This window comes from Trachypithecus francoisi, unplaced genomic scaffold (assembly GCF_009764315.1).
Source record: "Trachypithecus francoisi isolate TF-2019V2 unplaced genomic scaffold, Tfra_2.0 Lachesis_group2, whole genome shotgun sequence".
Lineage (NCBI taxonomy): Eukaryota > Metazoa > Chordata > Mammalia > Primates > Cercopithecidae > Trachypithecus > Trachypithecus francoisi.
In genome coordinates, this window is record NW_022681465.1 from 153,592,978 (window position 1) to 153,614,557 (window position 21,580).

A 21,580-nucleotide genomic window follows, 5' to 3' on the forward strand; every position below is an offset into this window, starting at 1 on the left:
CTTGAGAGTTTCAACTAACCCTCTTGAGTTGAGACCATCGCGCTTTAACGTGGGAAGCATTAAGCCTCCAATCCTAATCTTTGTTTAATAAGTCTGTTTGGAAGTTGTCTTCTGGGTAGCCTGCTGCTTGCAGCTTCTCTTTTCTACTCTGAACTACACCAGCCCTCATGGGAGTCAAGAAAGTCCACACTTGAAGGACATGAAGTCTGGCTCTCTCCCACTCTTCGCCCCAGGGATGAAATGCCTTTCATTCTTTTGAGGTGAGCCTGCAGCTGAGAAAAACTAGACATGCTTACTTCCTCAATAGGTCATTCTGCTACATTTAATTCTCAAGAAATCTTCACCATGAGATTTGAATTCCTCGGCTTTGTTTTATTCAGTGTGTACCTCCAGCACTTAGGACAGAACCCACACTTAGTAGGTGCTTGATAAACGTTGTGTAAATGAATGAATGAAGAATGTGAATCACAGGGTGGGAACAATTTTCAAACTAGGGGTGGAGAAATCAACATGACCATTCACTGTGTGCCCAGCCTCGTGCTTGACACTGAGGTCCAAGCAAGAAAAGTAACAAGGCACTTGGAGCTTGTAGTCAAGTCCTCAAAGACTAAAGTCTACAAAGGAAACAGAGCTCAACCACACAAATCACGTGTTCTGCCTATCCCACATCAGAGAGAACCCAGTGAAGTGTTGGTTCAGAAGAGGCAGGATGTGGCCTAAGGTCTGAAGGCATGGGAGGCACTGGGGCAGAGGGCATGGGGGGCCCAGCTTACCCTGAGATAAGGTGTCCCAGAACACCACGAGCAAGGGCACAGCACAGGAATGAGATGGCTATTTGTGGAAAAGAACCATGACACCAGCCTGAGCCATTTGCAGCACTTGTGATAGGGAGTCATGGGGGTAAACTTAGCTATTTCAGGCTGTGGGCTGAGTGTTGAGACTTGGAGGTTAGGCTGGGAGTGGATCCTGGCAAAACAGGCCACAAAGACTGGAGCCCTGAGGTAAGGTGTGACAGCACCCACTAGCAGCAGGGCTCTCTTTCCTCTTATTCCAGGACCAGGTGAGATTTGAACCCCTGCCAGAGCCTCCAAATATGAGCCCACCACAGGGGCACATCCCTCTGCTCCTCTAAGAAGGTGAAATTTGTATGGGTCAGGAGGCTTTGGTTTCCAGCAACAGAAAAACTCTAGCTAACTTAAGCAAAAAATGATTTTATTAGAAAGAAATGAGGGTGGCTCACAGAATCAAAGAAAATGCTAAAGAGGTTGTCCCAGAAACAGGAGGAAGCAGAACAGTGAAATCAAGGGCTATGGAGCAATCCCTTTATGGTGCCGCCTTGGGGATACATTAATTCCATTTACTTTGTTTCTTTCTTTCTTTTCTTTTCTTTCTTTCTTCGTTTTTTTTTTTTTTTAATAGAGACTGATCTTGCTATGTTGCCCAGGCTGGTCTTGAACTCTTGGCCTCAAGTGATCCTCCTGTCTAGTCCTCCCAAAGTGCTGAGATTACAGGTGTGAACCACTATACTGGGTCCCATTTTCATGTCATTCCATTTCAGATTCAAGGAGGTGTCCAGGCACAGTGGCTTATGTCTGTAATGCCAGCACCTCGGGAGGCTGAAGTGGGAGGGTCCCTTGAGCCCAGTAATTTGAGACCAGCCTGGGCAACAGAGCAAGAGTACATCTCTATTTTATTTTATTAATTAATTAATTAATTAATTAATTTTTAGTCAGAGTGTCACTCTGTTGCCAAGGCTAGAGTACAATCTCTGCTCACTGCAGCCTCTGCCTCCTGGGCTCAAATAATTCTCCTGCCTCATCCTCCCTAGTAGCTGGGATTACAGGCGCCTGCCACCACGCCTGGTTAATTTTTGTATTTTTAGTAGAGATGTGGTTTCACCATGTTGGCCAGACTGGTCTCAAACTCCTAACCTCAGCCGATCTTCCTGTCTTGGCCTCCCAAAGTGCTGCGATTATAGGCATGAGCCACCGCGCCCAGCCCCATCTCTATTAAAAAAAAAAAAAGATTCAAGGAGGAGAGAGCATCTGATTGGCCTAGCTTGGGTCACACGCCAATCCCTTAGCCAAGGAATGGAGGTAGCCTTCACTGACAGTCCACCAAGATTATAACAGCTAAAACAGTTGCCCCAAGCCAAATCTCCAAAGCTAGTGCCAAGGGAAATGGACACCGGGCAGGCCAAAACAGTGGCTCTCTATTACAGGACATGTGCACTGGGAAAACCTAGGGCCCAGTTGGTGCTGGAGGCTGGGGAAAGTGGGAGGATGGAGCAGTTACCTGAACAGATAGGTGTATCTTTGTGACTGGATCCCTAGGCCTCAGAGCCCAGCACCCATTTCAAGTTCCTCCTTCAGGGGCCTTCAGGACTGTTAGGGCGAGATGTGGGCTGGTAGGGAAGAAGGGGCTATTAAGGTTCTAAGTGGTTGCAGTGAGCTGAGATTACACCGTTGCACTCCAGACTGCTCAACAGAGCGAGACTCCATCTCAAAAAAAAAAAAGAAAAAAAGGTTCTAGGTGGGAACCCCAGGCCAGTGTTGAGAAGTGAACCCATGGAACTTAATAATTTAATAGTTCCAAAGTGAGAGGAGGGAGGGCCTTGGCTTTTCCTGGGATATGGCAATCATGGACAGCAAGCCCACTTTCAATCTCCAGGATGCCGAGAGGGTCAAGCGTTCCTCTGGCTTCCCCAGGCCCCTCACACCACAAGGAATTTCAAAAGATCAGAGGCAGAGTCCAGTGCTCATGCAGGGGAGAAGCAGGGAGAAACCTCCTGCTTCATGCAGTCGAAAGAGAGTCAAACGGGGGCGGGGGTTTGTTAGGAAAGTGTAATTACCAAGCCTGCCTGTTCCTAAAGCCTGGCACAAGGAAAATGGGACCATCTGGGATCTTGATGCTGTACAGCGGGGGCAGAGGTAGACTCAGGGCAACCGAAATCCTCTCCATGTGGTTGGAGCCTCCCTGAGCCTGGTCCAGACCTGGCCCAGCTCAATCTGAGAGGTGGAATGAGTTCTGAGCACAGGTCGCACAGGGACTTGTAGGCTCTTCAGGAACCAGGGAGGAGTGGGCTTATGAGAATGTGACATCAAGAGGAGGAGACAAGAAGGTTCTAGATTCACTCTCCATTCTTCCCTGCCCTGCTCAGAGCTACAGGAAGCTGACCTCTGTGTACTTACTGTCCTGGCTCCTTGCCCTCAGCTTCCTGTTGGGTTTGGCCAATGGAAGGCACTGGCAGGAGACTAGCTGATGGGATGAGAAAGAAGTCAGGGCACTCATTCCACAACCTCAGCCCCACTGCTGGGCCTGGGTGTTGGCAGCAGCTGCCTTCCTCTGTAGAAGGCCACAGCTCCCATGAGGCAACAGCTCTCCCACAGCCACAGCTGTCACCAAGTTCTGCCGATACCATGCCCAGGCACAGTGGCTCACACTTGTAATCCAAGTATTTTGGGAGGCCAAGGCGGGCAGATCCCTTGAGGTCAGGAGTTCGAGACCAGCCTGGCCAACATGGTGAAACCCCATCTCCACTAAAAATACAAAAACTAACCAGGCGTGGTGGCGCACACCTGTTGTCCCAGCTACTCAGGAGGCTGAGGCGGAAGACTCACTTGAACCCAGGAGGCGGAGTTCGCAGTGAGCCGAGATCGCGCCACTACACTCCAGCCTGGGCGACAGAGTAAGAATCTGTCTTCAAACAAACAAACAAAAAAACCCACCGCGCCTCCTCTTACCCCTTCCGGCCTCCAGGTGGTAAGGGCTTTCTTCTGTGGCCAGGCCCTGGGTGCCACCTGGCCCTCGTAGTTTCCTGCAGCCCCAGTCGCCTGTGACTAGTCTTTTCTCTTTTTTTTTGTTTTTTTTTTTTTGAGACGGAGTCTCGCTCTGTGGCCCAGGTTGGAGTGTGGTGGCGCGATCTCAGCTCACTGCAAGCTCCGCCTCCCGGGTTCCCGCCATTCTCCCGCCTCAGCCTCCGAGTAGCAGGCGCCGCTGCCAGGCCCGGCTAATTTTTTTTGTATTTTTAGTAGAGACGGGGTTTCACTGTGTTAACCAGGATGGTCTCGATCTCCTGACCTCGTGATCCACCCGCCTCGGCCTCCCAAAGTGCTGGGATTACAGGCGTGAGCCACCGCGCCTGGCCTGACTAGTCTTTTCATTAGCCTCTCCTCAGCTTACCCTCTGAAGGAGCCACCTTTTATCTGCAGGCCCCTGGTGGAACAACCTCTTATCGTAGCATAGCAGCGTGGAAGCCCCCTGTCACCTTGGCTTCTTGCTGAGCCCCTTGCTTGCCCAGGGCTGCCTCAGAGAGAACAACAGTCACGGAATCTCAATCAAGTGTTCTCTGCTGTTCGGCAGGGCCCTTTAAGAGGTTGTTCTGTCACCTCCCTGCCTCCATGCATGGAGAATAGTAATAGGGCTGAGACTGGCCAACCCGAGAAAGGCCTTCAGCCGAGGAGAGGCCTTGTGGCCTCAGCTGCCCCCAAGGATGGGTTCTCTGCACCCTGCCTTGCTTGTGTTCCTTCTGCTGCCATCTCAGCCAATTCCTTGTCCCGTTCATGAAAAGCGTGCCACTCTGTCCTCCATAGGAAGCAGCAAGCAGGGGCAGGCCTGTTTCAGACTGAAGGCAAGACAGATGCTCATTAAGGAAGCTGAGAACCGAGGGAGGTGACTAATGGTGTCAGGAGCAGAGCCCAGCAGGAGCAGAGAATTGAGCAACAGGATCAGAATTGAATGTGGGAGAAAACAGGAGAGGAGAGGAGTCAGCGCCCAGAGCCAGCGCGCTCTCACTCCCAAAGGATTCTTTTAGGAGAAAACACAATCAGCCTCCTCCTACAGCCTGTTCCTCTCCCTCCTGAAAGCTGTCATCTTTGAAGACTACTCTGTCACCTTGTGTGGGGGAGGGGTGGCTAGGACATGGATACAGATAAAGGTAAGATGTTCATTCATTCATTTCACAAACATTCACTAAGTGCCTGCTACATACAGGGCACCAGCAGTGAATCAGACAAGCAGAACCCCTGCCTTCATGGAGTTTATTACCTGATGCATTTAAAATGCAGACTTACAGCCGGGCGCAGTGGCTCACGCCTGTAATCCCAGCACTTTGGGAAGCTGAGGCAGGCAGATCACCTGAGGTCAGGAGTTCCAGACCAGCCTGGTCAACATGGCAAAACCCCATCTCTACAAAAATACAAAAATTAGCCAGGCGTGGTGGCAGGCAACTGTAATCCCAGCTACTCGGGAGGCTGAGGGACGAGAAACACTTGAACTGGGAGGCGGGGAGGCCGCAGTGAGCTGAGATCACACCACTGCACTCCAGCCTAGGTGACAGAATGAGACTCCATCTCAAAAAAATACAATATAATACAATACAATACAATACAATACAATCCAGACTCCCTACTGTGACTCACAAAACTACACATGGTCTCTTCAACTGCACTCTATGCCCCTCTTTCTCTCACTTTGCTCTAGCCACAAAGGCCCTCCTGCTCTGCCCTGAGCATGCCCACTTCACTCCTAACTCAGTGCTCTTGCCTTGGCTGTTCCCTCTGCCTGGAACTCTTTTTCTCCCCGATGTTCTCGTGACTGCTTCCTTCCGGTCACGTAAGTCTCAACTGAGAGATTTCCCGAGCAGAGAGAAGGCACTCCAGAGAATGTGGAAAGCTTGTTGGCAAGGCCTGGTGTGGGAAAGAGCTGAAGAACTAAAAGGAAACCAGGGTGGATGAGGCAGAGAGGGCAGAGGGAAGCGGGGGAGATTTAAGCTGACCTCCCCTGAAAGTTGACGCTGATCAAAGACTGTGATCCAGGGAGCAGGTGACAACAGAGGAGAGCCCAAAGAAGAGTTTTTGAGTTGGTTACAGCTCCAAGTAACCAGGGAGCATTCTGAAAAGCTTTATGAAGAATTCACAACTGTCCACCCAGGGCAAGAAAGAGAGAAGCATTCATCCAGTGGTTCCCACTCCCCTTGCCAAGAGTTCCCCCCAGGGAATTAACTACCCTGCACCACGGGGCTGCCCAGGCAGGAAAGCCAGGCAGTTTCCTGCCAACAGAGAAGCCCTGGGGCAAAGAGCAGGGGCGTGAATTCAGGGGTCTGTGGGTGTGGCACTGCCAGGTCACGCGGCATGAACAGGTTGAAGCCAGCATGGAGCTGGTCGTGGTGCACAAGAGGTGTCTGGAACAGTAAGAGAGATACACCATGAAGATGGAGGGGGTGCTGGAGATAGGAGGGGTGAGTGGTACTTGCCTAACAAGAGAGTGGAAGCAAGGCAGGCAAATATTTCTGACGTGGGTGGAAGAGGAAGCTGTGGTTTGAGACATCAGATGGTGCCTCCCCTTTGTGGGGTGCCCAATCAGGGCACTGCCACCCCTACATGTCTTAAGGAGCCCATCTCTCACTTTGTGGAGCATTCACTAAGGGTCCCATAGCATCATCCCATGGGAAGGATGAGGAGGTAGGGTACTGATGTTTCTCAAGGTACCCGCATGGAACCTGTGTTGGATGAAAGGCTAGGGAAGAATCTCACCGCATTTGTCATGAGATCTGGCACACTCACTCAGTAATCAGTGTCTACCAAGCATCTACTATGTGCCAGGCGCTGTCCTGGGTGCTGGAGGAGTGGCAGTGAGCAAGAACACATGGGCCCTGCCATTACTGAGTGTAACATCCCAGTGTGTGACAGGCAGACTTAGTACCCATTCCACACATTTCTTTCTTTCCTTCCTTTTTTTTTTTTTTTTTTTTGAGACAGGGTTTCCCTGTCACCACGCCAGAGTGCAGTGGCATGATCACGGCTCACTGCCACCTCAACCACCCAGACTCCAGCGATCCTCCCACCTCAGCCTCCCAAGTGGCTGTGATCACAGGCATGCATCACCACACCTGGCTATTTTTTAAATTATTTGTAGAGATGAGATCTTGCTATATTGCCCAGGCTGGTCTTGAACTCCTGAGCTAAAACAATCCTCCCACCCCAGCCTACCAAAGTGCTGCAATTACAGCATGCCTGGCCTCCATGTGTGTTTCAATGTGTACACAGAACAGGTAGGTGCTATCTCATGGGAGCCTACAATCCATTCCCTTCCTCCATAATCTCCCCCTGTCCCCACCCACACCCAGCTCCACACAGAGGGCCCTGGGCAGGGGAATAATTCCAACCCCTCACGCTGGGGGCCAGCTCATTCTGATTTCTCAAGAAGTTTAATTTTGCCAACAGCCAGAGGCAATGACAGCAGCTCTGGAAATTTGGCTTCTGGTACTCTGGGCTGGGATAGGCAGCCCAGAAATAATTGCCTCTTTGAGTGCTTTATTGGAATGTGCACGTGCTTCCTCCTCTGTAGGGGCTGTTCTCTCCCAGGGCTGCTTCTTAACGTGAGGAATGAATTAGGCCTGTGAGCTGCCAGGGCTGCTTCAAGGAGTGGGTGGAGGGTAGGTCCGCCTGAGGGAGGGACCTTATCCAACCCCTTTCCTGCAAAATCACATTATAGGGACAGGTGTTTGGAGAGCCATCTGCAATCTATCTGTCGCAAGCACCAAAGCCTCACCATGTTATGATCCTAAAGTTACCCCCAAGGTCTTCCTCCAACCCTACATTGCGCCAGAAGCACCTCACAGAAGTGCCTCCCTGCGCTGGCTGAGGATAGGTGGCCCTGAGACTCGGGCTCTGAGATCTGAGGGCTGCTTTGCTCTAGGCATGCCCCTCCACACTGCTGCCCTTTGCACAGGTTGCCTGTGCCTCCTTGCTCGGGGCAAGGAAACAGAATGCTAATGATGATAAGTCCAGGTTTCCCCAGGTGTGGAACCAGCCAGACAGATGGATTCCAGTGCCACATCCTGGCTCCAGCCTCCACACCTGCCACTGCACCAAGATGGCCGCCTCCCCTGCTGACTGTGGGCAGGAAATGAGGGAAGTGAACAGGCAGAGAGCAGAAGTGAAGGGACTGAAATGCAGGAAGAGATTTCATTTTTCTCTGCCCCAAATCTGGTGGAGTCTCCCCAAGGTCACTGAGACTGTCTCCCTGACTCCAGCCCAGTCTGTGGCCTCCCAGCATCCTAGGGAGCCCAACGCACACCCCCTGACTTGCTGGGCACCTGGACATGGGGGATGAGGGGCTTCAACTCCATGCAATTATTTCAGCTCCATGATTTAGCTGAAATCCTCTGGGTTCAAGCTGTTGACTATAATCTCTCTAAAATAATCACCCTCCTTTTATTTAGGTTATAATGTGGTGTTGAGGCACAGGACAGAATGGCTGTTAGGGACATAAGGACCTCTGGGCCTGAGAACTCCTGTGGATGCTGCTCAAAGCTCCAGTGCTCCTGCAGGCCCACAGAAGTGCTGTGCCATGCCACTCCTCTCCAGTCTTGGCTTCTGGAAAACCATTTATTCTTCAAAATCCCAATCAAAGATCACCTGTTTGGCCAGATGTGGTGGTTCATGCCTGTAATCCCAGCACTTTGGGAGGCAGAAGTGGGAGGATTGCTTGAGCCCAGGAGTTCCAGACCAGCCTGGGCAACAAAGTGAGACACTGTCTCTATAAAAATTTAAATATTAGTCAGGCATGGTGGCACACACCTGTAGTCTCGGCTACTTGGGAGAATCACTCGAGCCTAGGAGTCTGAGGCTGCAATGAGCCATGATCTTGCCATTGTACTCCAGCCTGGGTGACAGAGCAAGACCCTATCTGAAAAAACAAGATCACCTCTTCTTTGAAGGCTTTTCAGATCTGATCCCTTTTCAGGTCTAGTTGATTGCTCTCCTTTGAGTCAATACTTCATTCTGCAAATGGCCTGATCTTGAACAAGTTACTAATGATTATGGGACCTCTATAAAATGGAGATGATAGATCCCTCACAGGGTTAGCAAGGAGTTAAAGGTAATGTACTTTAAAACCTTGCGTTGCACTTGGCACGTGATCAGGGCTCAAAAAATGACAGTTTTTCAAGTGATAATGGCAGTGATTGCACTTTTTCAGTCGTCTGTTTACATATCTGTCACCTCTAATAGATGTGTATTTTTCAGGACAAGGGCCACAGTTGAGTCACTGCTGTAGGCATGGCACCTGTGAGTACCCAGTACCGAGTAATGAATGTCAGTGTTACCTTTAAAACACTTACAATAATACCAACTGGCTTCTAACGAGTGTTTGCCATATGCTGGCCACTGTCCAGCTAGTTTACCAAGATTATGTCATTTCATCTTCACAGCAATCCTATAAAGTATTCTCATCCCCATTTTACAGATGAAGAAACTGCAGCTTATCAAGGCTAGACAATTTGCCTGAGGTCTTACCGTAAGAAGTAGGAGATGGAGACAGTTCTTGAACCAGAGCAGTCTGACTCCAGAGTTTTTGGCCACCCACCCAACTCCACTGTCCAGTGTGTTCTGTGCCATATCGTAATCCTCAGGTCACCTGTCTTTCTTTTCTGCCTGACAAGAGGAATTGGGTTTGGTTTATTTCTGTAGCCACTAACCCATGTACAGACTCTGGCACACAGTAGACCACACAGTCAATGTTTCTTGGATAAGTAGATGAGAAAAGGAGGGGGAGAAAGGAGATGGTCAAAGGCAATTAAGAAGATAGTAGGGCTGGGTGGGGCAAGAGATGTTCAGTTTTGGAGAGCCATGGGAGGTGAGGCTTCAAGTGGGCAGGGAAGGGTATGGCCTGGCCCTGGGGCTCACACACCTTTCTTGGGGCTCCTTGCCATTCCCACCATCCCAAGTGCAAGAGCATTTGGAAGGGCATTCCCTTGGAAACAGACTGAAGCTCAGAAGAATCCAGGCTGAAGGCTCAGGTACCCCCCTTCTCAGGCAGCTGCTTCCTACTCCCAGGACCCCTGGCCTGAGTTAGGGGAGACAAAAAGAGGTTTGCAGCATGTGAGCCAGCATTTGGGAGAAGAGCAAACAAGAGCAGACAGAAGCATCTCTGTGCCTTAGGAGACTAGACAGTGGTGACCAGGGAGTCACCCCCCTTCCTGAACTCACCATTCAGGGCCTGACCTGACTCAGGAGGCTTGTAGCTTGGGGGAGCCAGCCTTGGTGGAAGTAAATCTCTCCGGTGAGTGGGTGGGTGCGACTCTGGCTCCCTGTCCCATCAGCACGCTGGGGTGGGGCCTGCCCGCCAGCTGACCCCAGGACCTGGGTTGCAGGAACCCTTACCAGCCACTCAGCCTGGCATCTTCAAGCCCAGTTGGTGCTAGAGGGAGAGGGAGTTTTTAATTTATATTTCTCGGCTTGATTCAGAGTCTGGGCAGCTATTTTGACTGCTTCACTGGAATATTCTTTAATCCTGAGTTTCTTTTTCTCATTATGGCTTGAAAATTAAAATCTCTCTGCCTTGGGCAAATGAAGGCTGAGTGAGAGAAGGCTGCTGCCACCACACATTTCTTATTTAAGTCAATTTGGAAACACCAAATGCTTTCTCTCCGGGCAGGTGACCGAGGGAAGAGGACAGGACAGAGTTTAGCCTCCTCCTTGCCACGTCCTGGGCATTAATCCTCCCATTATTCCTGCAGCCCTCGCTGACCTGGCCTAATCACAAACTTAATAACACCCTGCACTTGCAAAGCTCTTCTCCATGCATTATTTCCAGCAGAGCCTCACAACAGCCCTGCATGGAAGGAAAGCAGGTGTTCTTGTCCTCACTTTTATTAACAAGGAACTGAGGGCCCCGCGCATTTCATAGATGAAGGATGGAAGCCTCTGAGGACCTTCGGGAGGTGCAGTGGGGTGGGGGTGGAGAAATTGTGACCCCCTCCCCTTCAAGTCCCCTTGCTTCCCAGAAGACAGTGGAGCCAGCACCCCTTCTTCTCATTGCTCCCAGAACACTGAACGGGAGATCCATTCAGGAGGAGCGTGATCTAGGGCAGTTCCTTTCCACCCTCTGAGCCTCAACTCCCTTATATTTATTTATTTTTATTTTATTTTATTCACTTTTTAATTTTATTTATTTATTTTTTTTGAGACGGAGTCTCCCTGTGTCTCCCAGGCTGGAGTGCAATGGTGCAATCTTGGCTCACTGCAACCTCTGCCTCCCGAGTTCAAGTGATTCTCCTGCCTCAGCCTCCAAGTAGCTGGGATTACAGGCATGCACCACCATGCCCAGCTAATTTTTGTATTTTTGGTGGAGACGGAGTTTCACCATGTTAGCCAGGCTGGTCTCGAACTCCTGACCTCAGGTGACCCACCTGCCTCGGCCTCCCAAAGTGCTGGGATTGCAGCCGTGAGCCATTGTGCCTGGCCAACTCCCATATATTTAAAAAAGGGGTTACCCTAAATCATGCCTAATGCCACTTTGCCTCGCTTGTGCCCAGACCCCAGGGAAGGGAGGATGGCTGTTCTCTGCTGCATTGTTTCATCTCTAGGTTTCCACTCTCTGTCCCTGTGTGGCTGCTCCTCTTCCTGGGCCAGCACATCCAGTTGTCTTTGCCCTGCTCTTCTTTCTCTTTGCAGATCTCTCCCTCACTTGCTGACAGAGTCTCTGAAGGATATCTGGCCTGTAGGGTCTTCCGGTGGAGTTCCAGAACATGCCCTCGGCCATGGGCCTGGAGACAGTGTCTGGTGGGAGGTGGCCCTGGGATGGCCTGAAAGCCATAGTTGCACACGGTTTTTACCAAGCTCATCAGGAGGTGCCTGGGAGGCTTCCAAGGTCTGAAACAGGTCTCCTTCCCTGAGGGACACAGGTTTAGAAATGAAGGCTGCCTCTGTCTCGAGCAATAGAAATTGTGACTTCCCTGTGGGTAAACAACAGCACCAGCCTTCTTAGGGACACAAGTCCTGGTGGAAAAGGAGCTCTTGTTCCACCTTTGCCCCACTCCCAGCTCCCTGGAGGACCTGGTAGTTTTCCACATTCTTTTATTCCCATTTGTGGGGCTCTGGAGCCTGGCCAGGTATCTCCCGATGGGAACCAGAACGCCAGGCACCAAAGGCCCCTAAACCTCTCCAACAACTGCGTTGTTCCTAGTGCAAAATGCCAGCCACATTCACCTTCCTCTCCTCCTCCCTGGAGAGTGGGAACTGAGGGCCTGACCACTATCTTTTTCATCACCTCAACCCCAGGGACCACACAGGAGGAACCCCAAATCTAACCTGAGCCAGCAGGAGGGGCAGCACAGGGCCCTTCTGAGGATGGTGCAGGTGGGAGCAAGAGCTGAGATAGGGAGGAGTGGATGAATACTTCCGGAAGATAAAAGATTTGAATTGCACCTCAAAACCCAGAAGGAGGATGCATTGTTGAGGCAGGGAAGATAAAAATAAGCAAAGTGGAAAGCCGAGGATTTGAATTTAGACAGCTCTGGGTTCACATTTCAGCTCCATCTCAAGCTGTGAAATTTTAGGCAACTTCTGGAGTCCTTGGTTTCCTCCTCCACGCTCCACAATGGTGATTATTCCATCGTGTTATGCAGCATTCAATGAAATAATGTACATAAGAAACTTACCAGCCAGGTGCTGTGGCTCATGCCTGTAATCCCAACACTTTGGAAGGCAGAGGTGGGAGAATCACTTGAGGTTAGGAGTTCAAGACCACTGTGGGAACATTGCAAGACCTTGCCTCCACTAAAAATTTAAAAATTAGCAGTGTGCCATGTCAAAACCTGTGGTCCCAGCTACTCGGGAGGCTGAGGTGGGAGTTAGAGGTTACAGTGAGCTATGATCACACCACTGCACTCCAGCCCAGCCAACAAGTGAGACTTTGTCTCAATAGAAAGAAAGAGAGAAAGAAACTTACCAAGTTTTCTGGTATATATTAAGCACCCACTAATGGCTGCTATTATTGTTATCACTATGTTGGTGATGGGGAGTCAAGAAATGGGAATTGAAGAGCAGACTTTCTTGTTTGTAGAGACGGGCAACCAGAGTGAGTAGGGGAAGAAATCCCCAGACAGGGGTCTCTAACAGAAGCCATCTGTGGTCTCATGAGGGCCTAGCCTTGCCACTCTGGTGCTGTCTCGTTGACTCAGATATAGGCTTTGATTTCCTTGGAGAAGCTCAGTTTACAGCAGGAATAAGCAGCATCTTGGGAAATTCGAGTCCCCGAGACTGGGCAGAGTCGCTCTCACTGTCAGATAAAGGGGCCCCTGTTCTGATTCGCATCAGTGACAAGGGATGACGCTCAGGCTGCCACTGAGCATGAGGCCAGACCAGAAGGAACAGTGGTTGGGCAGGTGCCAAGGTCTTGGGAAAAAACTGAGGTCCCAAGAGAGAAACCAGAGCTGCCCCAGTGGGTACTGCCTTCCCTTTTGTGCCTCTCACTTTATACTCCCATCCCCAATTTCTTTTCTTCTTCTTTTTCTCTTTTTCTTTTTTTTTTTTACAGAGATGGAGTCTCACTTTGTTGCCCAGGCTGGTCTTGAACTCCTGGCCTCAAGTAATCCTCCTACCTCAGCTTCCCAAAGCGCTGGGATTACAGACGTGAGCCACCACAACTGCTCCCCCCACCGATGTCTAATCCCTCCAACCCCTATCTCTGACAAGGAGGGTGGGACCAAGCTGAGATGTGTCAGGGTAGGTGGTGATAGACACTGGGAGTCCTCTCCCAGAGGTGCTGGTTACAGTATTGGGCTTCCTGCTATATCACTAGACCTGGGGGCCCCATAAAAGATTGGAGGGCCAGGAAAATGAAGTAGCAGCCCTAAAATCCTGAGAAGTTAGAATTCACAGCTGTCGGCTTTCCCTCACCCCGTTTCTTCCTCTTTTCTTCTTCTTCTCCCCCCGCCCCCCCTTGCTGAGAGAGAGTCTTGCTCTGTCACCCAGGCTGGAGCGCAATGATGCAATCTCGGCTCACTGCAACCTCCACCTCCCGGTACAAGCAATTCTTCTGCCTCAGTCTCCCGAGTAGCTGGGATTACAGGCGCCCGCCACCACCCCCAGCTAATTTGTGTATTTTTAGTGGAGATGGGGTTTCTCCATGTTGGTCAGGCTGGTCTCAAACTCCTGACCTCGTGATCCACCCACCTCAGCCTCCCAAAGTGCTGGGATTACAGGCATGAGCCACTGCGCCCAGCTCTTTTCTTGTTTTCTTCAACCCAAGTTTCTTGTTTCTTCTTTCTCTTCTCACTCTCTCTTTTCCCTTCTCTTTTTTCTGCCTCTTCCTCAGACTCGCTTTGCAAGTTTTCAACTTCTGTTCCCAAACCCCCTTCACATACAGAAGAGTCTGTGTTTCTCCTGTCTCTCTTCTCATTTATGTCTCTGATTGCCTTACCCAGAGAAGGGACCCCTGCCTTCTCTGATGGAGGCTTAAAAGAGAGCAAAGCCCCAGGGCTGGGGTAGCTGAGGCTCAGCGGACCATGGGGGTGAGGCCTGGGCCACGTGGAGATGGAAGCATGAGCCGGCTCATGACTGCGTAAAGACTGGTATTGATTGGGCTCTGGTGACTCACCACTCAGCGGAGGGGTCTGGGAGAGTGATGTCACTGTTGACACTAGGGCTGCCCCATCCCTGCCCTGAGACCTTTTCTTGCCTTGCTGACTTCTTTTCACCTCCCTTTATAGGGCAGGGCTAAGGAAGCAAGTTTCACCTTTGATGACATTTAGAACCACAATGTGGTTTTTTTAAACCAAGAATTTCCTTCCCACATCCTCACCTCCTCCTCCTCCTCTGCCTGTCTTGCGGTGGGGGGGGGGGGGGGGTACTCATGTGCACGTGGGCACTCTCTGTCTCACACATGTGTGCACATTTCTTTTATGTATGTACAGCTCACGTGCACGCACACACACACACACACCCTCACTCACACTCACACATACTCCCACCTGCCATCTGTTTCCGTCAGCTGGGGGATCACATAAACCGGGCCTCCGAACTGTGCAGGGGGACTGGAAGGGGCTGATTCTCCCAGATGGGGACCTGAGGAAGAACCCCTGTGTGCTCTTGTCTGCTGGCACCTCGATGCCATGTGCCTCTTGACTTCAGAGGCTGCACCCTTGAGCCCCAGTGAGCCCAGCATTTGGGTAGACACATGTGTCCTTGAGAAGGTGCGCTTCCAATTTCGTAATCAGAGGAAAACTGAGGTGGAATTGGGTTGTGGGCTGTGAGTAGGGGCAGTGGGGGTATAGGGAGGAAGACATAGACTAGGAGGGCCAGAGACTAGAAACTGACTCCGAGACAAATGTCATCATTGTCCCTTCTCCCACCCTCCCCCAAATTAGATGTATATTTCTTTCCCTCTACAGTCTGAGAAGAGAGAAAGTTGCATCTCACTTGGTAACCAAGTCCCAGGAATTTAGCTTAAGCCAGGGCAGAGGAAGAGTTCCCAGCATGAGGCTGAATATGAATGCTATGTAAATCACATGCAAATGTATTGAAAGCAAAAATAAATAGATGGTGGGTCTTGAAAAAGGAACAATTAGACTGAGGTGAAGGCAGTGGAGGAGCCACAGCCCAGCAACGGGGTGACTTCTGGAGTCTGGGTGCAGGCTGTGCACTCCTGTCCTCTAGAGATCCTGGCCTGTCAGTGGTTGGTAAAAAATGGTTTGTTTTGGCCATAAGCAACTAACTGACAAGTCCTTATCAAATGCATACCTGGCCTGGTGGCAGAGGTGGATTTTCTGTGAAGCTAATGAAGCTCCGAGGCAGTGCTCCTCATTTGTACAGGCCCCTTCCAAACCCTGCACTTAATTCATGTTCATCATCTTGTATTTTTTTTCTTAAAGAGGGCTCCCCAAATTGTACAAGCTTTGGGCCCCACAAAACCTGGGTTCACCTCTGCAGTGAAGGGGATAATTGTGTAAAATGTTGACAAGCTCTCTGTTCTTGGTTTAATTAGCAGCCTCCTTTGAAATAATCTCTATCAGAGATGTGTCTGTATGCACAGCCTTATGCGCCCCTTTGCCTAGGTGGAGGGGGCCCTATGGCTGCTCCTGTCTCCAAGACACCACGATTTTCTGCCTTGAGACTGGGGTAAGAGGAGGGTGAAGGAAACTGCTTTATTTCTAAAGGGAATGTGGCGGAAAACCCCAAGAAACAAGTACCTGATAATAAATAATAATACTATCTTACCTTTGTCAAGCCTTTAAGAGTTTCCAAAGGGAATGTGTCATTTGATCTTCACAATACCCTGAAGCAGGAAGGAAAGGTATTATGGAGATTTGTTACAGACAAGTAAACTGAGGCTCAGAGGAGTCTAATTACAATAATAATAGCTCAAAAGCACAAAGCTATTTTATCAGCTGGAACAATCCCATATATTCACTCATTTAATCTGCACAACAATTCTATGAGGTGGGTACAATTATTACCTTCATTTTAGAAACAGGGAAACTGCACAGAGAGGTTAGCCAAACTCAGGAGTAGCCCAGCCAACATCCGAACTCAAGCAGTCTGGCGGCTGAGTCCTCGCTCTCAATCAGTACACCACTCCAAAACCTTGTGCACAGTCATGGGCTAGACTTCAAGTCCTGACCTGTCTGACCCATTTCTCATCACCACTAAGCACTAACACGTCCCTCTGAACCAGGAACTCAAAGCCTAGAGGGAGGGGCAGGAGATTGGTGGGAAGTCCAGGTTACTGACCATAAGGATCAGAGTCTAGTCTTGGAAATGGCCCCTCAGGACAGATAAGTACCAGTGTTCCTCCTGGACTGAAAGTGCAGGGCAGGAGGTGAGCCAGCAGGCACCAGCCCGCCTAGAGCCCGGGGAGACTTCTTAAAGAAGCTGCAATGTGTTGGTTCCTTTCAGGAAACAACGTTTGACCACCTCTCCCCACTCCTTACTTACAGTCAAGTAAACTGAGGCTCAGAGCTGTCTAATTACAATAATAATAGTTCACAGTCAAGCCTGATGGCTCATGCCTGTAATCCCAGCACTTTGGGAGGCCGAGGTGGGTGAATCACTTGAGGACAGGTGTTTGAGACCAGCCTGACCAACATGGCGAAACCCCATCTCTACCAAAAATACAACAATTAGCTGGGTGTTGTGGCACGCACCTGTAGTCCCAGCTACTTGGGAGGCTGAAGCAGAAGAATTGCTTGAACCCAGAAGGCAGAGATTGCAATGAGCCGAGATTGTGCCACTGCACTACAGCCTGGGCGACACAGCGAGATTCTGTCTCAAAAATATATTATAATAATAATAGCTCACGAGCACAAAGCTATTGTATCAGCAGGGACAATCCCCACTTCCCAGACCAACGAGATCAAGATTATGGTCAGAGGTGTGTTTAGGGAAATTACCATGGCAACGAGGTAAAGGATGACGGACTAGGAGTAGGGGTGCGCTAGAGGGAGACTGGTTAGGAGATGGTGGCAGAAATTCAGGTGAGAAGTGATGAGGCCCCACTTGAACCAAGGTGGTGGCTGTGTGGCTGTGGCATAGAGAAGAGAGATGCTACAGGGGAGAATGAATGAAGGGAGAATAGGGATGTCTTCTTCAAACAACACAGCCCACATACAGGCCCCAGTGGAAGAAGCGGGGTAGACAGTGGGAAGTGCTGGCGGTGGCGGGGTCGGCGGGAGGGCAATAAACAATGAGGCCTGCAGGATGAGCAGCCCCTGGAAGCTGCCAGAGTTGCAAACATCCCATCTTCCTGCTCTCCCCCAGTCAGTCAGGCTGGCCCTGCCACTGGGCTCTGTGTGTGTGTGTGTGTGTGTGTGTGTGTGAGAGAGAGAGATGGTGGGGGCAGGGGGGTGGTGCTAGGGCTGGGGAGAAAAGAGAAGTGTCAGCCCTGGGCTCTAGGGCCACATACAGGGAGGTGAGCTATGGGGAGCATCACAGAAGCGTGATTTAGAGTCTCATTCCCACCGCCCTTCACCGTGCTGCAAGGACAGTTCAATGTAATATATAATTACCGCCGCCCCACAAGGCTGCACTGTACACAGAGCTCCCACCTTCCTCCTGCTCCCTCCTGCCTGCCTTCAGACTATAAATCAATTTTCAATCCCGAATGCTACCTGTAAATGTTCGCACTCAGGATCCTCACCTCATATTCCTATGTCCCTGGGGGGTGGTTCAGGATATGAATGGCCTGCTTCCCCCAGTCCTGATTCTAACATCCCAGCCCCTGATTGATGGTGAAAGGAGCAGCAGGGAAGCTGGAATTGGCTCTGGGGTCTCTGGTGCCCTGGCCTGGGGAGAGGGGTGGGCAGCTCTGGATCTACCTGACTCAGCCAGGCCTGAACTGGACACTTCCCAGTGTACAGAACTGTGGATATGCTCTGGACCAATTGGTGGGAAGGCACTGAAACTGACCCCTCCCCGAAAATGACAACTTCTTTCCAGCTTTGTCAAATGTGCCAGGGCAGGCAGGTGAGCAGGTTCACTGGAGTGTCCAGAAGACAGCAGCCTCCCCATAGGCTGATCTAGGGATGAAGAGGCACAGCCATGCCTTTCCCCTGAGCTGGGATGGGAAATCCCATGATGCACCTTTGAGATGATGAAAGGACAAATCAAGAAAGAAATTCTTGGCCAGGCATTGTGGCTCATGCCTGTAATCCCAGCACTTTGGGAGACCAAGACAGGCGGATCACCTGGTGAAACCCTGTCTCTACGAAAAATACAAAAATTAGTGAGGCATGGTGTCACGTGCCTGCAATCCCAGCTACTTGGGAGGCTGAGGCAGGAGAATATCCTGAAACCTGGAGGAGGAGGTTGCAGTGAGCCAAGATCGCGCCACTGCACTCCAGCCTGAGCGACAGATCAAGACTCTGTCTCAAAAACACACACACATACACACACACAGAAAGAAAGAAATGTTTTCTTTCTTCCTTTTTTTTTTTTAGGAGACAGAGTCACCCCAGCTGGAGTGCAGTGGCGCGAAGCTGGCTCCCTGCAGCCTCAACTGCAGGTGTGTTATGTCACCACTGTTTGCCGATGACCTCATCTGAAGAAGGCCCCCCGGCCCTGACCTATTACTTTCTATCTTAGCGCCCTGTTTGCTCACTTTGTGGTACTAGTTATGAGTCATAATATTCTATATTGTGTAGTGTCTTCATTTTGTGTGGATTTTCACTCCTGGACTGGAATCTCTGTGAAGGCAGGGGCCACATTGCCTAGTCAATACTGTATTCCAGTGACTTAGCATCAAGCTTCACACATCATGGTGTTAGTTAAATACTCTTTGAATGAATTGAATGCATGGAGCCGGGGTGGGGTGGCTGCCAAAGAGAAGGTCTTCAAAGCTGAGGCTGACTGCCTGCTCCCCTGTGGTAGCCCCATCTGCAGACAGCAGCTGGGCAGCTCCTTCCCAAGGAGCCCAGGCTCACGACCCCGGGGGAATTGAGAGGCCTCTCCAGACCTTGGCCCCCTTCCTCTTCCTTGGAAAAACTCCAGTTGTGACCCCTCCTAGCTGTCCCTGGAGCTGCCTTCTGAGGACCAGGGGTTAACGGCCAGTGTTTATCACCTCCCACTCCCTGACAAGATCCCCAGGTCGCTGGAAAGCTGAGCCCAGCCCAAACTGATACCTTGCATGGGCCAGGGACTCAACCTGGGGACAGCAAAGAGGGACTGAGGAGGAAGCTCCTCCAAGCATTATAATATCCATGAAGTGAATGCAAATGAACTGAAAGCACCTTTTGAATAAGCAGCTTTTACTGAGGGAGCTGCTCTAATCCCTAAATGGCTTTGCTGACAGGGAGGAGCTTCCTGGTGGTGGAAGGGGTGGGAAATGGGGATGCACTGTCAGGAACCGGCTCTGCAGCGCCCTTGTCCCTGCACTTTTAGATTCCAGACACGCTTCCTGTGGCTAATGGAACTCGGAGATCTCTAACCTTGGCCTCCATGTTCCACCCCCTGCCCCCGCCCCCAGAGTCTGCCGAGCTCGGCCTCTGTGTTTCCAGGAGGCTGAGGCTACTGGGTGCTGGGTCTCGGTTTGAGTGATTCTCTGGGACTGGAAGCAGCTGAACCTAGCTCCAGTGATGTAGCCCTGTGGGCTCTCTGGTGACCATGTGAGACATCCCTGGGCCTGTGTATAAAGGTGTGTCACCGTGTGCGCCAGTGGGTTTGTGTCCATTTACACACCCCCTGGAAACAAGTGTCATTGTGTTTGTGCCTCTGTCTGTCCCCACCCCCATGTCTCCATCCATCTGTATTCCTCCCCAGATTAGGGGGGCCTGGCCTCAGCTGGGGAGTCATGCTTTTTCAAGGACTAATGACTTTTATCAGAATGATAATGAACTGATGACACAGGGAAGCCCTGGGCTCTGGAGAGAAGCCAGAGAGGGAGCAATTGGGGACAGAGGAGGCTGGTAGGGTTGGGAGCCTAGAGGACTATGCCTCCCAGAAAGGCCAGCCAGCTCTATTCAGCTTTCAGCGGGGGAAGGAGATAGGGACCGAGGAAACCCAGGGGATGCTGGAAACACATTCTCCATTTCCCTTCCCTGTCCCACCTGCCTCTTCCTGAACCCGCCATTCCCTGCTTTGCTATTCCTCTCGCCCTCCCAAAGCACTCCCTTTGACTATGGGTCTGTGAGGCTAAGGCTGGCTATTCCCCTCTCCCAGTCTCCTTCACCCTAGCCCTGACCCAAAGCCAGGTCCTGCCCAGAGATGGAGCGGGAGCTGCTCCTAGAATTCTGAGTGGGCAGAGACAGGTGGCCTGAGCAGGTCTTGAAGCACCAGAAACTGTAAAGCTGCCCCTTGGGCATGGAGCTTGTCAAGGCTAATTGGCCTCAATATTCTTTCATAATAAGTGTAGGGCCAGGAGAGTTGTCAGTGGGGAAAGGAGAGGAGAATTCAGAAGCTCACAGAACATCCACACCAGGGACTTGGGAGATCACAAAACCAGGAACTGTTCTCATTGGTCAGAGAAGATAAGTGATACCCACCTCCCAAAGATTTTGGAAAGATTTCAAGCAGAGCCTGCAGCGTGCAGGGGGCTCCCCTCACTGGAAAAGCTCCTTCACCTGCTGCAGAGAGGCAGCCACCTCTCCCCAAGCCGGAGCACTCCGGCCTCTTTAGCACAGGCTGACATGCAGTGAATATTCAATAAATATCAGCTGTTGTGGATATTAGCATAATCTTCTGGTGCAAAGTCTCTGAGGGTGGTCCCTGCAGAGAGGGGTCAGTTTCTAGGACCCTGGGATTCAGAAGGAACAGGGGACAGTGCAAAGCAGGCATGATACCAAGAGACCCAGTTTAAAGACCAAGGAGACACAGGCATGCCGGCCCCCCCACCCCGTGGCCTCTCCTCCTGCCCCAGTCTTTCAGGGGGCATCCTCCCTCCGGGGCCTGCAGGGAGTCCTCCTTCTGTCCCAGGCAGGCCCAGTGACCTTTTGCTCAAGTCTGCAAATATATTCTTGTCTAGTCTTGGAAATGAAATTGTGCTCAACATTTGTATAGGGCTTTTCCATTGCCCAGCCCTTTACAGACATTAGCTAATTAAATGGAGAAGGGGTAGAAAGGAGCTGGCCTCTGCAGTCAGGGACCCCAGGCCCTTCGGACCTGGGCCCCAGTCTCACTCCTCCCTTCTTTCCTGCAAGATTGGCCTTACTCTAAAGAGAAGGCAACTCCTGAGGAGTTGGCCACTGAGTCAGAAAGCAAGGGAAGCTGGGAGCTTGGTAATCGTGGAGTGGGTAAGGGTCTTCCTGAGGTCATCCTGTCCCACAGCCACACCCAGCAACAGGCTTAGTCTGAAAGTGCAGTTC